Source organism: Acinonyx jubatus, chromosome B4, assembly GCF_027475565.1.
Source record: "Acinonyx jubatus isolate Ajub_Pintada_27869175 chromosome B4, VMU_Ajub_asm_v1.0, whole genome shotgun sequence".
In the NCBI taxonomy this organism is placed as follows: Eukaryota; Metazoa; Chordata; class Mammalia; order Carnivora; family Felidae; genus Acinonyx; species Acinonyx jubatus.
This window is the reverse complement of record NC_069387.1, coordinates 50,376,427-50,388,540: the sequence shown is the minus strand read 5'-3', so window position 1 is coordinate 50,388,540 and position 12,114 is coordinate 50,376,427. Positions and strand designations below refer to the sequence as shown.

The following is a 12,114-nucleotide window of genomic DNA, read 5'->3' as shown; positions in this document are numbered from 1 at the left end:
TTTCTTCTAGAGATGGCATTTTTTCATGTCAAATTTTCAGTTTAGTTACTTTTTCATACCTCTTTTTTGTATCATTTATGCCTTTTCAACTTTGGAGAAGACTACCTAGTGATGCAATTCCTTTATTTAGCTTTCTAAAGACTCCAGACATTAAACATAATCTTTTCAAAAACTTAAGGTATTTATATTTCATCTGGAGTGAATACAGCTTCCAACTGCTGACATTTTAGGCTATCATTATCAGGCTTTGACTACTGTGATTCTTCAACCTGCTATTTCGTTTAATAAATTATCATGAAATGTTTACATGTCATTAAATATTCTTCTAGGCTTACATTGTTAATATAAATACTATCACAATCTTAGCTCTAACATGTTTAGAAATTTTTGTTGATATAGAGTCAAAATGCACACTTTTACCCATAAAATGTTACAGATAATTTGATTATTTTGTTGATTCATAGAATTGAAAGAGTCTGAACATATTTAGAAATAAATATTTTATTAAGTATATTTTCAACTTGCCTAGAAAATTGTTATTTTCCCTGCTGTATTACAGATTTTATATCAAACAAGTAAAAACCTGGTGTTAGTAAGCATTAACAAAACAAAGGATCTTCCTAGAATATCACAGATAACTCTAGAGAATTTTCCATTTAATAGCTGAACCCATATTGCTAGCAGAGGAACCAATTTAAGGATAAAGATGCCGTGGTGGAGTTAAGTTAGTTAAATTGTATCTGAATGCATAGCAATCTGACTTGCAATATCAGATATAATACACAGGTTTTACATTTTGCTTGGCCTCGTCAGCATTAGTCCATTGGTCTTTATCTTTTACAGCTATTATTTTCTCCTACTTCTTTCGTCTAGACATATAAAGCTAAAACAGATATATTTGAAATAAATGAAAGAGTTAAGCTCAGTAATCTAAGAATCCAACTCCTGAAGTTGCAAAATACACACCAGCATATAATTAAAGAAAACTGGAGGGAAATGATAAAAATGAGAGGATAAACTAGTAAAACTAGGGGAGTAAATTAAATTAGTCCTGAATAAAATTAAGGAAACAGCTAATTAACATATACTAGTGTGTGTCAAATAAGACAAAGGTTGGTTCAAAGAGAAGCTTTGAAAGAATAAACCTCTAGTTAAAGTGATCAAAAAAGAGAGAAAAAAATTAATACCAAAAGGGTGAAAGGAGATATCACCATAGATAGTTCATATATCAAAAGGTATTAAGAGAACTTTATAAACAAGTTTAATCTAAATATTTGAAAATTTAGATGAATGCACACATTTCTTTATATAAAGAACTTACAAAACACAAGAAGAGATGAGAAAATTTCAATCATTTAAAAACTATGAATAAAATTAAACCATAATTTAAGGTCTTCAAATACAATAAACTCCAGTCTTTCCCAGTGAATTTCACTGAAAATTTAAGGGAGCAAAACTTCCCATAGAATAGAAAAAGAGGGAAAGTTTTTTCCTGTTTTGGTTATTTGTTTTGTTTTATTTTTTGTTTGTTTGTTTCTTTGTTTGTTTTTTAAGAAAGAAATGTTTTAAGTCATTAGTGAAGGTGGCATTTTGTATCAAGCAAAGTTTGATACAAAAACCTGACAAGGACTTTTCAAGAAAGGATCATTACATGCCAATTTTACTTAAGAATATAAATGCAAATATCCTAGAAAAAAATACGAAAAAGCCAATCAAGCCATGTATAAAAAAGTATAATGTGTCATGAGAATTGTGTTGAGAATTCAAGGATTTTCTTTTTACATTCTTTGGCCAAATAATGTAATTCACTGCATTAGTAGAATAAAGAAACTCATTTAATTAGCTCAGTAAATGCAAAGAAAGCATTTGAAGAAATTCAATATATATTAGTGATAAAACTTCTTAGTAAAGTAGGATCAGAGAGAAACCTCCTTAATATAAAGTGTCTGCATGGTAACCTACTGCCAACCTCACATTTAGTGATGACACATTGGTAGATTTCTCTCTAACCTGGATGGGTGAAGGATACATCATTTCCATTGAACATTGTACTGAGTGGCCTGGCAGGAGATGAAGCAAAAAGAAACAAAAGCAAAAACAAACAAAAAAAGGATTGAAAAATAATTATAAGATTGAACAAAAATAATATTGTCAATATTTGGAAACAAATGTGCCTTTGTGTATAGACTGTAAAGAGGACTCTTATAATTGATAAGAAGCATAACAAAGTTTTTGATACCAAGCAATATAAAACTTCAACTATATGTTTTCATATTCCAGCAAGCATCAGGTAGTTAGAAAATCCAAGTTATTAGAGATAACGTTGCAGTGCTGAAAAATGCAACTCCTTCTGTTATCCAAATAGTAAAAGATGCATTAGAAATGCTCTGAGAAGCAAAGAATGATTCCAACTCAACCTACAAGCAATTCAGTGTTTGTTGAAAAAGCCCTTTATCGTAAAATCTCTGAATGGATCAAGGTGGTCCTAGCAAATGTTTTCATTGCAGAAGGTGGCTCAGAACAAAAAGACTAAAACTTTGGCTCCCCCAAGAAAGCTAGATAACTTTAGACAGAGCCTTATCTTGAAAATACTTACAGGTGTTGCTATTGGCACATTTGCAACATTTAGTTAATTAGAATAAAATTGACAAAAGACCAATAAATTGTTTCAGAGCAACATACTGTCAAAGTGCAACCAACCTGAATTAAGAGTGAGGCTCTTCAAGGTGTGTAATGACTTGAGATTTCCTAAATTTCTATTGGCAAGAAGTGGCTGAGGAGAAAAAAAGAAAAAGAAAGGAATATGCAGAGGGTGAAGTCAAAAGAACAAGGGTTGGGGGGCACTTCCTGGTAAGCAAGCATAATAAGATTCTAAGGAACATTCTTTATCATCCAGATAAGCCCTCTTGGCAAAATTTGCCAGCAGGAACTCACAGTTGCTATGAATCAGTGACTGCTATGTGCCTCCCTTTCTTCTTTCTGAATGGGAGGGTTTGTTGTGATTATTATAACTGTACTTCTGAGGTTGTTATGTCACCTTATGTACTTAAGGCTGGTAACTCAAACGTAGCTACACACTTTCACATGATCTGTTCTCACATTTTTTTCTTTGGAATTTATATGAGTGTTATCAGTGTGGGCCAAGTCAGGAAAGCAGATACCACTCTGTATTTCCAAGAAATATTGGTTTTAATACAGGAAGTTGGAGGTTTACACATCTGTTGAAATGGTCTGGGGAGTAAAGGTCAGGAAAATCCTGCTAGAGGTTACAAAAATTACATTGCAGTCAATGACCTCAGCTGCCTACAATCCTCAAATGGGTAGTTTGCAGAAGCTCACTTAGGTGTTATCAACTTGAATGATATCAGGAAAAGCTGCTCGTCCCAGGTGCCTGTAGCATGGAGGTGGAGGATTTATAGGAATTCATTTCGGAAGTCGTTGCAAACCTCCTATGTGCTGCCTGCCTGTGTCCCTGTTGGCAAATGCCAGTGGAAAATAAGGGCTTCTCTTTTTCTTCTGTCTTTGAGATCTCAAATGAGAGCCTCTCATTGTTAGATCTTAACCTAAGACCACACTGGAAAGGGATTCTCCTATGATTTAGAGGAGAATGTAAGGGGTGAAAAGGATGTACGGTTGGCAACAGACAATCTGATAAATGAGCAAAACCTAAAATCTGATGTAGACGGAAGACATGTATGATTAGGGTGTGTTGCTAGTGCAAATTCTTAGCTTTTGACACTTATCAGTATCAGCTTGAAATAAGTCATCTGTTTAGCATAATTAGAAACCATCAGTGCAATCTCTTTTAATATCAAGGTATTTTAAGTTGTTTTGACATATAACCATTCCACAATTTGTTATCAAGGTCAGCCAAGGGAAATTCAAGTAGTGAAACTCCACAAGAAAAAAAAAATGTTGTGTGTAAACATAACAGATGAGCCACAATAACTTTAGGTCAAGAATTATAAAAGTGAAACTTCAATGTTTGCCAAAGCTCTGGTTGATGCATTATTCATATTACTATTTAAAATGTCTAAGAGATTTTTAAAATATTAATTTGGAAAATCACTCTTTAATGTGATTTCAACAGTTATGTATTCTTGAAATCTCATCTTTGCTTTTAAAACCGTAAAAAAAAAAAACTTCAATTTTTGCTTTAGAAAACTGAAAAATATTCATACTATTGAACCAGTCTTGTTCTTATAGAGTAATGTCACCATCTTGTGGTGTTTTAAGATATTGCTGCTAAAGGTATTAAAGGTTATTTTTATATCTATTAATAATATAATAATACTACTTTTTTAGTACTTGTCTCTCAGTCAGTAAGACATGTATTTAGCCAATGAATAAGCAGTTTTGTCTCAATCTTTAAAAAAAAAAGATGTTTAAAATTTTTAATAAATAAGTGTTTATTTTTGAGAGAGACACAGAGTGTGAGCAGGAGAGGGTCAGAGAGAGAGGGAGACACAGAATCTGAAGTGGGGTCCAGGCTCTGAGCTGTCAGCACAGAGCCGGACGCAGGACTTGAACTCACGAACGGTAAGATCGGACCTGAGCCGATCGGACACGTAAGGGACTGAGCCATCCAGGCACCCCTTGTTTCAATCTTAATATAAATATCTGCTTCAAAACAGATTTAAAAATTATTTTCTGTTTAGAAAAATGCCTATTACATGGAAGCCTTTTAGTAAATTTAATAACCACCTAAAATGTAAGTTACATAAAAGAATAGTCTTGTTCATGGATCAGTCTCCCAGGCCTGCAAAGCAGTACTGGGCAACGTTGGCCCAACAAATGTCTGATGAATCATTGAATGCAAATATCAATGAATGGATGCTTTCTATTGTAAACATTTTAAGACAAATTAGCTTCAGAATTTTCCTAGTTTTCTAACAGACCATGCAAATCAAAACTTGTTTTTGTTTCAAAGAACGAGATCAGTACAGAGATTTTAGTACTGAGAGATTTTAGTGTTTTTGTTTTGCTTTGTTTTGTTTTATCAAAGCTTTGCAAAATGACTTAGTTCAGTTATATATTGATAACTCGATTTGGTTTTAAATAATTACATGAGAAAGGTATGCAGGTATGTTACTGAATTATTTTCGCTCATTATGAGGGATAAAATGTAGTGGAAAGAGCGCAGCCTTTGGAGTCAAGCAGAACAATTTCCACTCCTGGCTTTGCTGGCAGTGTGATTTGGGGAAACTAAACTTTCTGAGTTTTGATTTTTGTCTACTGATGTTGGAGGTAATGATAACCTTTTTTGTAGTATATAGGTAAACTAGAAATGTGACTTTGTATTAATTTGAATGTGTGATTATTCAAAACTAACAGATTGCCTCCTCCAGGTGAATCAGTCACCATTTATGAGTGATATATTTTGTCAGGTATCATGCTAGGCTTAATTGAGGAAAGTATACACACAGAGATGTTTTCTTAATACTTGTTGAAAAAAAATTTAGAAACAGCTAATTAATATTATTTATTCTGGGTTGAAATTCCAGTTAAATTCAAGCCCTGACATATATTTAAATAAGTTTCAACTAATACAATTTTGGGAACCTTGTTATATAAGCAATTAGTTAATTTTAGGATCATATTTTAGAAACAAAATGTTATTATTTTTAAGAAAGTACAATTTATTTTCAGTCAAAGTACATTTCTTTACAAAAATTATGTCATCTTCACTCCAAATAAGCAAAATTCATAACATAATAACGTCCCTGTTTTTTTTTTTTTTTTTTTTTTTTTGTCAGCCATCATTCTTTGTAAATGCACCAAGTTGGGGTAAAAATTCCCTGGCCCTGTATGAATGCTTTGGTTCGTCTCCTGTTTTTCCTGCTTGTTTACAGGTAAGTCTTTCAAGACATTTTAATTTTCTTTATTTCTTACTCTTTTTTTTTAATTTAAATTTTAGTTGACATACAGTACAATATTGGTTTCAGGCATAGAATTCAGTGATTCATCACTCACAACACCCAGTGCTCTTCACAGGTGTCCTCCTTAGTACCTACCACCCATCGAGCCCATCTCCTACCCCCTCCCTCCCTCAACCTATAGCTTGTTCTATATCATTAAGAGTCTTTTGGGGTTTGTTTCCCTCCTCTTCTCTCCCTACCCCATATGTTCATCTCTTTTCTTTATTAAATTACACATATGGATAAAATCATATGGTACTTGTCTTTCTCTGATTGGCTGTTATTGCTTAGCATAATACATTCTAGCTCCACCCACATCATTGCAAATGGCAAGATTTCATTCTTTTTGATGGCTGACTAATATTCCATTCTGTATATATACCACTTCTTCTTTATACATTCATCAATCGATGGACTTTTGGGTTCTCTTGTAGTTTGGTTATTGTTGATAATGTTGCTATAAACATTGGGGTGTACATACCCTTTGAATCTGTATTTTTGTATCGTTTGGGTAAATACCATCATGTAACTGCTTGATCATAGAGTAGTTCTATTTTTAGTTTCTTGAGGAACCTCCATACTGTTCTCCAGAGTGGCTGCACCAGTTTGCATTCCCAAGACATTTTAATCTTCAAATACTGTCTTAATTTAGTATTTGGAATTTCAAGCTCTTTACAAAAATAAAAACATCAAACTTGACTTGAGATTTGCCCTTCTTGCCTCAGAGTTATCCCAGACTTTCCACAGCTGGCTTAAATTTTGCCTTCTATTATATTCCAGGTAAGAGGGAGGGAGAAGATTTGAGGTAATTGGATAATCTCTATTTGTGGATCCTTTCCAGCTTACCACCCCTGGCAGCTGGTTAAAACTGACTGTCTCTGGGAGTCTTCGGCAGATTTTGCCGTCTTTCCCTCCTGATGTTCCCCGATGGATAACCGTTTATGACTCCCAGAATATCAGCAATTATACCTCCAGGTTCTTTGTGGTCCCCAGTTATATGCAACTCTCATGTCTAGAAAACATTTGTGCAAGTCATGTCTGAAAACCTTGAGTGCACCCAACTCTTGATTTTAGCTCAGGTCATAATCCCGGGGTCATGGGATCAAGCCCCATACTGGGCTCTGTGCTGAGCCTGGAGCCTGCTTAAGATTCTCGCTCTCTCTGCCTCTCTCTCTTTCTCTCTCATCTGCCCCTCTCCTCTGCTCACATGCTTTCTCTCTTTCTAAAATAAAGAGGTTAAAAATTAAGAAAAAAAACAAAAACAAAACTCTGACTGCAAACCTATCTCAAGGCAGATCCTTAGATCTGCCCCAAAACAATCTATCAGCTTTTTCCTTGGTCTCTATATTTTCCATATAGGGGTCATATCCCAGTTCAAAGGTGACTTTGACTTTATCAGACATTAGCCAGATCTCAGTCTCCCATGTCTGCAAATCTCAGGGAACTTATTTCTAACTAAGACATACCAGGGAAGCCTCCTATGGCTTAAAGGGAGAGAGGCCTCATGTCTCCACTTGACAAGGGAGAAGGCTCAGAAGGAAGCAAAAGCCCCTATCAAAGAAAATTTCCTTGTGATTCTTCCACTTAGTTATTTTATATTCTCGAAGTTGGTGAGGGGAATCAAGAAATCTAGAAACAGTTCTGATAATTATATTTTGGAAGATTATATTTTGAATTGACAATTTACATTAGAATTTCATATCTATTACAGCTTAGGCTTCAGTGTAAATTATATACATATTTATATACTCAGTTGTACGTCTGATCTAAAATTTCACACTATGTTGTAGGAAAGTCAGAGCCTGGTAAGCAAAGAACTGCTTCAATATTATTAATATGTCCAAGATCTAGGGAAAACTAAATCCAGGGGAGACAATTAATTTTTAGCATTATCATTTTGTCATAGTTATTTTTCAGTATCAGCATATATGCAATTGAAGTTTGATTTTAAGTTAAGTGATTTCACACACTATGTTACAGGTGTCTTACATATGAAAAATCACCTCTGTCCATTTGAAAGAAGAGATCTATTACAAAAGATCATCAAAGGCCAAGTAGAGAAAACATACTTGATGTTTATAAGAGACTATCAATGGCATAAGTAGACATTTAATGATGTGTGAATCAGGTAGCTGGAATGAGAAAATTCTGTGTGAAATGTAATGATATAAATTAAATTACAGAATAAAAATAAAAGAGCTCAATCAGGAACATTTATAAGTACAATGAGTCATTAAACTGCCAAGTGTCCGAGAGAGCCAAGGCTGCAGAGACATCATTTGCCCTTTTATAGAATTCTCTAGGGACAGATCTTATTGAAGAGATTTTAGAAGGAAAAAGAATCAATAGACTTAAAATTCTGAAGTGATTATTAGTCTGGATTAATATGGTTGTCTTTTTAAGAATTTAAGGCAATAGATAAGGCAACTTAATTAAATGATCACAAGCTTTCACAATAATAAATATTAACACATTCTGAAACCAACTTTACTGTCATCATAGAACCATCTCTCTCTCTCTCTCTCTTTTCTGTGACTCTTCCATACTTATCTGAATATAATTTGAGGCAGCTTGCTGATAGGACTAAATTTTCACTAAATTTCTTCCATGTGTATTTTTATGATAATTACACCCAAATGTTAAGTTAAAAGAAAGTTGGGTAGTAGGAAATTTGGGGCTGGAAGAGACCATGTTAGGCAAAATCTACTTATTTCAACAAAACCAAACCAATTATCTTGTATTTCCTATTAATGTAAGAGGCCCTAAAATTTATACATAATATTCATGTGGCATTACTATGAAAACTGAAATGCAAAATCAAGGTAAAACAATCAGCATATTTAGTGGTATAAGTGAGTTTTGATTAGTCAGAGGGCAGCTTTCTTTGAGCTCTTGCAAATGAAAGCTGAACACTAACATTTATAAGTGGGTCATCCAGATCATAATTCATATTTAATAGAAGGTGTGATATTTCCTAGCATAGGAAAATCTCGAGACCTGTTTAAGAAGAAAAATTCAAATTGTTCTCTCTTGAGATCTGTTTAAGAAGAAAAATTCAAATTGTTCTTAAGGCCCAATCACCCTTTCAAAGGACAAAATTACAATCTCTTAATGAAAGTGAAGACTTAATACCATTGTGATTGTTTAAAGGTAAATTTAAAAACTGCAGTGCTGGGTAATTATAAGATGTGATGGGAGGGGAAGGGAAGGGAAGGGAAGTTAGTATGAATGGGATCTTGCTCCATGTTTCTGTGTTACAACCACAGTACATTTTTCCAGTGGGAAGATGAGATAGAAGCTCCTTGTGACATATGTAGCTGTAGTCAACCTGGGATAGTCTTCAGCTTATTTTGCTTTCTATAAATTTTAAAGCCTGTACCTGAGAAGTTTAAAATGTATGGTAATACTTTCTTATGATCCTATGCACTCTATGCAATCTTACCCTAGAAAACTAACCTTCTTATATAGCTGTCTCACACTCTGGAACCACTGCTTTTTTTCTCCTCTGTTTCAAAAAAGATATTACAATTTTTCTAGATGTAATTTTTCTAGCTATTTCAGGTCCCTCCCCAAATCCCATGCTCTTAATCACCACTGTTGTGCTATGCAAATTCAGTTATTGGTTATCTGAGCTGAATCATAGTCTCCCCACCTCTGATTTTCACTTCTATCATAAATGATACACATATATATTGTTCTCAGAGCCATAATATCTGCATAGTAAATGTTTAATACCTGCAGCTCAGTTGAGGTAGTTCTGCTGGTCTTGGCTCAGATGGATAACTATGTTTCAGGCTATATGCCTGCCTGGGCTTGGATTCTTGCTGTTAACCCCAGGCTCAGTTCTGCTCTTCATGTGTTCATTCTGCACCCAGATATCAAAGGTCACAAGTTTCTTCTCATCACAATATCAAAACTACAAGAAGGCAAGTCCAGTGTACAAGCCCATTTCAGGAATTTTCTTTTGGCCAAAGCAAATCATAAGTCTAAATCCAACATCCATGAAAGTGAATATTTTCTGGGTAATTTAAATGATCATAACTTTCTTGTTTTAATTACTACTGACATATAAAAAATTACCCCACAGTAAGTGATTAAAAAACAATTTTTATTTTGCTCATGATTTTGTATGCCAGGAATTTGGGCACGACCTATCTGTACTGTTTTTTTTTTTTTAATTTTTTGAATGTTTGTGTATGTTTGAGAGAGAGTGGAGGAGGGGCAGAGAGAGAGGGAGACACAGAATCTGAAGCAGGTTCTAGGCTCTGAGCTGTCAGTACAGAGTCCGATGTGGGGCTTGAACCCATGAACCCTGAGATCATGACCTGAGCCGAAGTCAGACACTTAAACAAGTGAGCCACCTAGGCACCCCATTTCCATATTGTTCTTGTTTCAAGTATCTCAGGGGACATAGTGAGATGGTTGCTGAGGCTGCAGTCCTTGAAGATGGATAAAAGGGCTAGATAACCAAGAACTTACAGGGCTGGACACTGATGCTGGCTGTTGGCTAAAAGCTCACCTGGCTATTGCCTAGAGACCTAACATGTGGCATCTCTAGCATGGAAGTCACATGGCAGTGGGATTTTACATGACAAAGTCCAAGCAGAGTCAGAAGAGATTGGGGATTGGAAAAGTAAGGAATAGAAAAAGCCTAACTCAATTGCCTTGTTGGTTCACAACCCTCTTGGGAGCTTTCTGGATAAAATGTGAAACAGTCCCTGCACGTGGAGGGGAGGGAGAGACAGAAGAAAAAGGCAGGCCACTTGAGATTTGTAGGTGGCAGGTTTAATAAGCAAAGGAGCATCCAGATGAGGCTTGTTTTAGGCAGCAGCAAAATGAATAGATCTCTGCACCCACCTGCCAAATCTTAAAAGTTTATATAGAGGCCTTACTTTGTTTCAGTCTCATCTACTGACAACATGCTTTTAACCCCACATCACTATCTCAAGGCTTTATCCTTGGGTCAGCTTCTGAGAGTGGGGAAGGCACACAGAAGCCACATTCCAAGGACAGGTTGGGATGAGGAGCCTCCGATTACTGAGTTCAGCTCATGAGTCCACCGGCAGTCACATCCCCTCAATAACCTTCCCTGCAATTAGATATTGGTACTTTCCAGTGTTGGGGTTTTTTTTGAGACATTTTCAGATTGTTAGGAATACTTTAGTGTCAGAAACATTCTTGCAGCTTTCTTTTAAAGGATGATGCAGGTCCTCCAGAAGGCACTTACAATAACCTACTTCTATCATTCGATGTCTACCAATGATAGATACTGTTCTTCATGCTGAGAATGTGTCCCCTATTGGAAAGCCCTTCAAAAATAACCCCTTGACAACCTTCCACAAGATCCAAATATGAGCAAGGTCTACCATAAGCTAACCCCCCTGACAGGCTGCAGGCGGAGCCCACAGCTGGCTTCCGTTTCACTCCTAATCACTTTGTGGGGTCCAGCAGAGTCTTTGTTCCGTAGATTTCAGGGATGTGTCAAATACAGTTACTTAATGTCATTTCCAAATACCAAGATTTTGTTCCTTTTGCATCAGGATTTTGCCTTCCAATTTCTAAATCCGCTGGCAACTGTGATTTCCAACCTGTCGTCTTCTCAGACCAGTAAGACCACTCCTTTCTGTTGGGGCCCTAATCCATGGTAAGGCAGCAAACTGGAAAGGCCTCACGGACAAAGTTAGGTAAATGCCTACCTTGAGTATTTCTTTTGAATCGAGGATCACAGTCTCTCAATTTTCTAGGTCTGTTTTTGCTTTCCAGTGCCATCAAATCATTTATTCTTTCTCTGCTTTTCCAAGTGTTACTCAACTAAGGTTTGGTTAGTTTCACGCAGTGGCTTGAACATTATACACAGAAGTGGAGGCCAGACATTTGTATCCAGTGCTCTGAGCCTAGGCAGCACCTCGGTGCCCCAGTTGTTTGACAATTCCATTCAAGGGTTAAGCTGTCGTTAGCATTCATTTATCTCTGGGTTTTGTCCTAGTTTCCCTTTCAAAAGTGTTGCTTTCGCTCAGTTAGCAGCATTTAAAGATAATTATTTTTAGTGTATTTTATCTGATATTGTAGTTGTATCAAGAGAGAAAATTGTTTGGGTAATTCTATCCTGCCATATAACTGAAAACAGAAGTGTTAGATTTATTTTCCACACTCATGACAAAAATGTGAACCTAAAAAGTAAATATAAGCAAGCATA

The 12,114-nt window shown here is 35.6% G+C and overlaps 1 long non-coding RNA gene across 3 annotated transcripts in view; it reads left to right on the top strand.

Annotated features, from left to right (window-relative positions):
• The window catches only part of LOC113592984 (uncharacterized), a 99,933-nt gene extending 91,495 nt beyond the window's left edge, over positions 1–8,438 (top strand). For all 3 annotated transcript variants that reach the window (XR_008300141.1, XR_008300140.1, XR_003412982.2), the window contains 2 exons: positions 5,757–5,852; positions 7,899–8,438. This is a non-coding gene — a long non-coding RNA (uncharacterized LOC113592984). The remainder of the gene's footprint in view (positions 1–5,756; positions 5,853–7,898) is intronic.
• Positions 8,439–12,114: the final 3,676 nt, after the last annotated feature.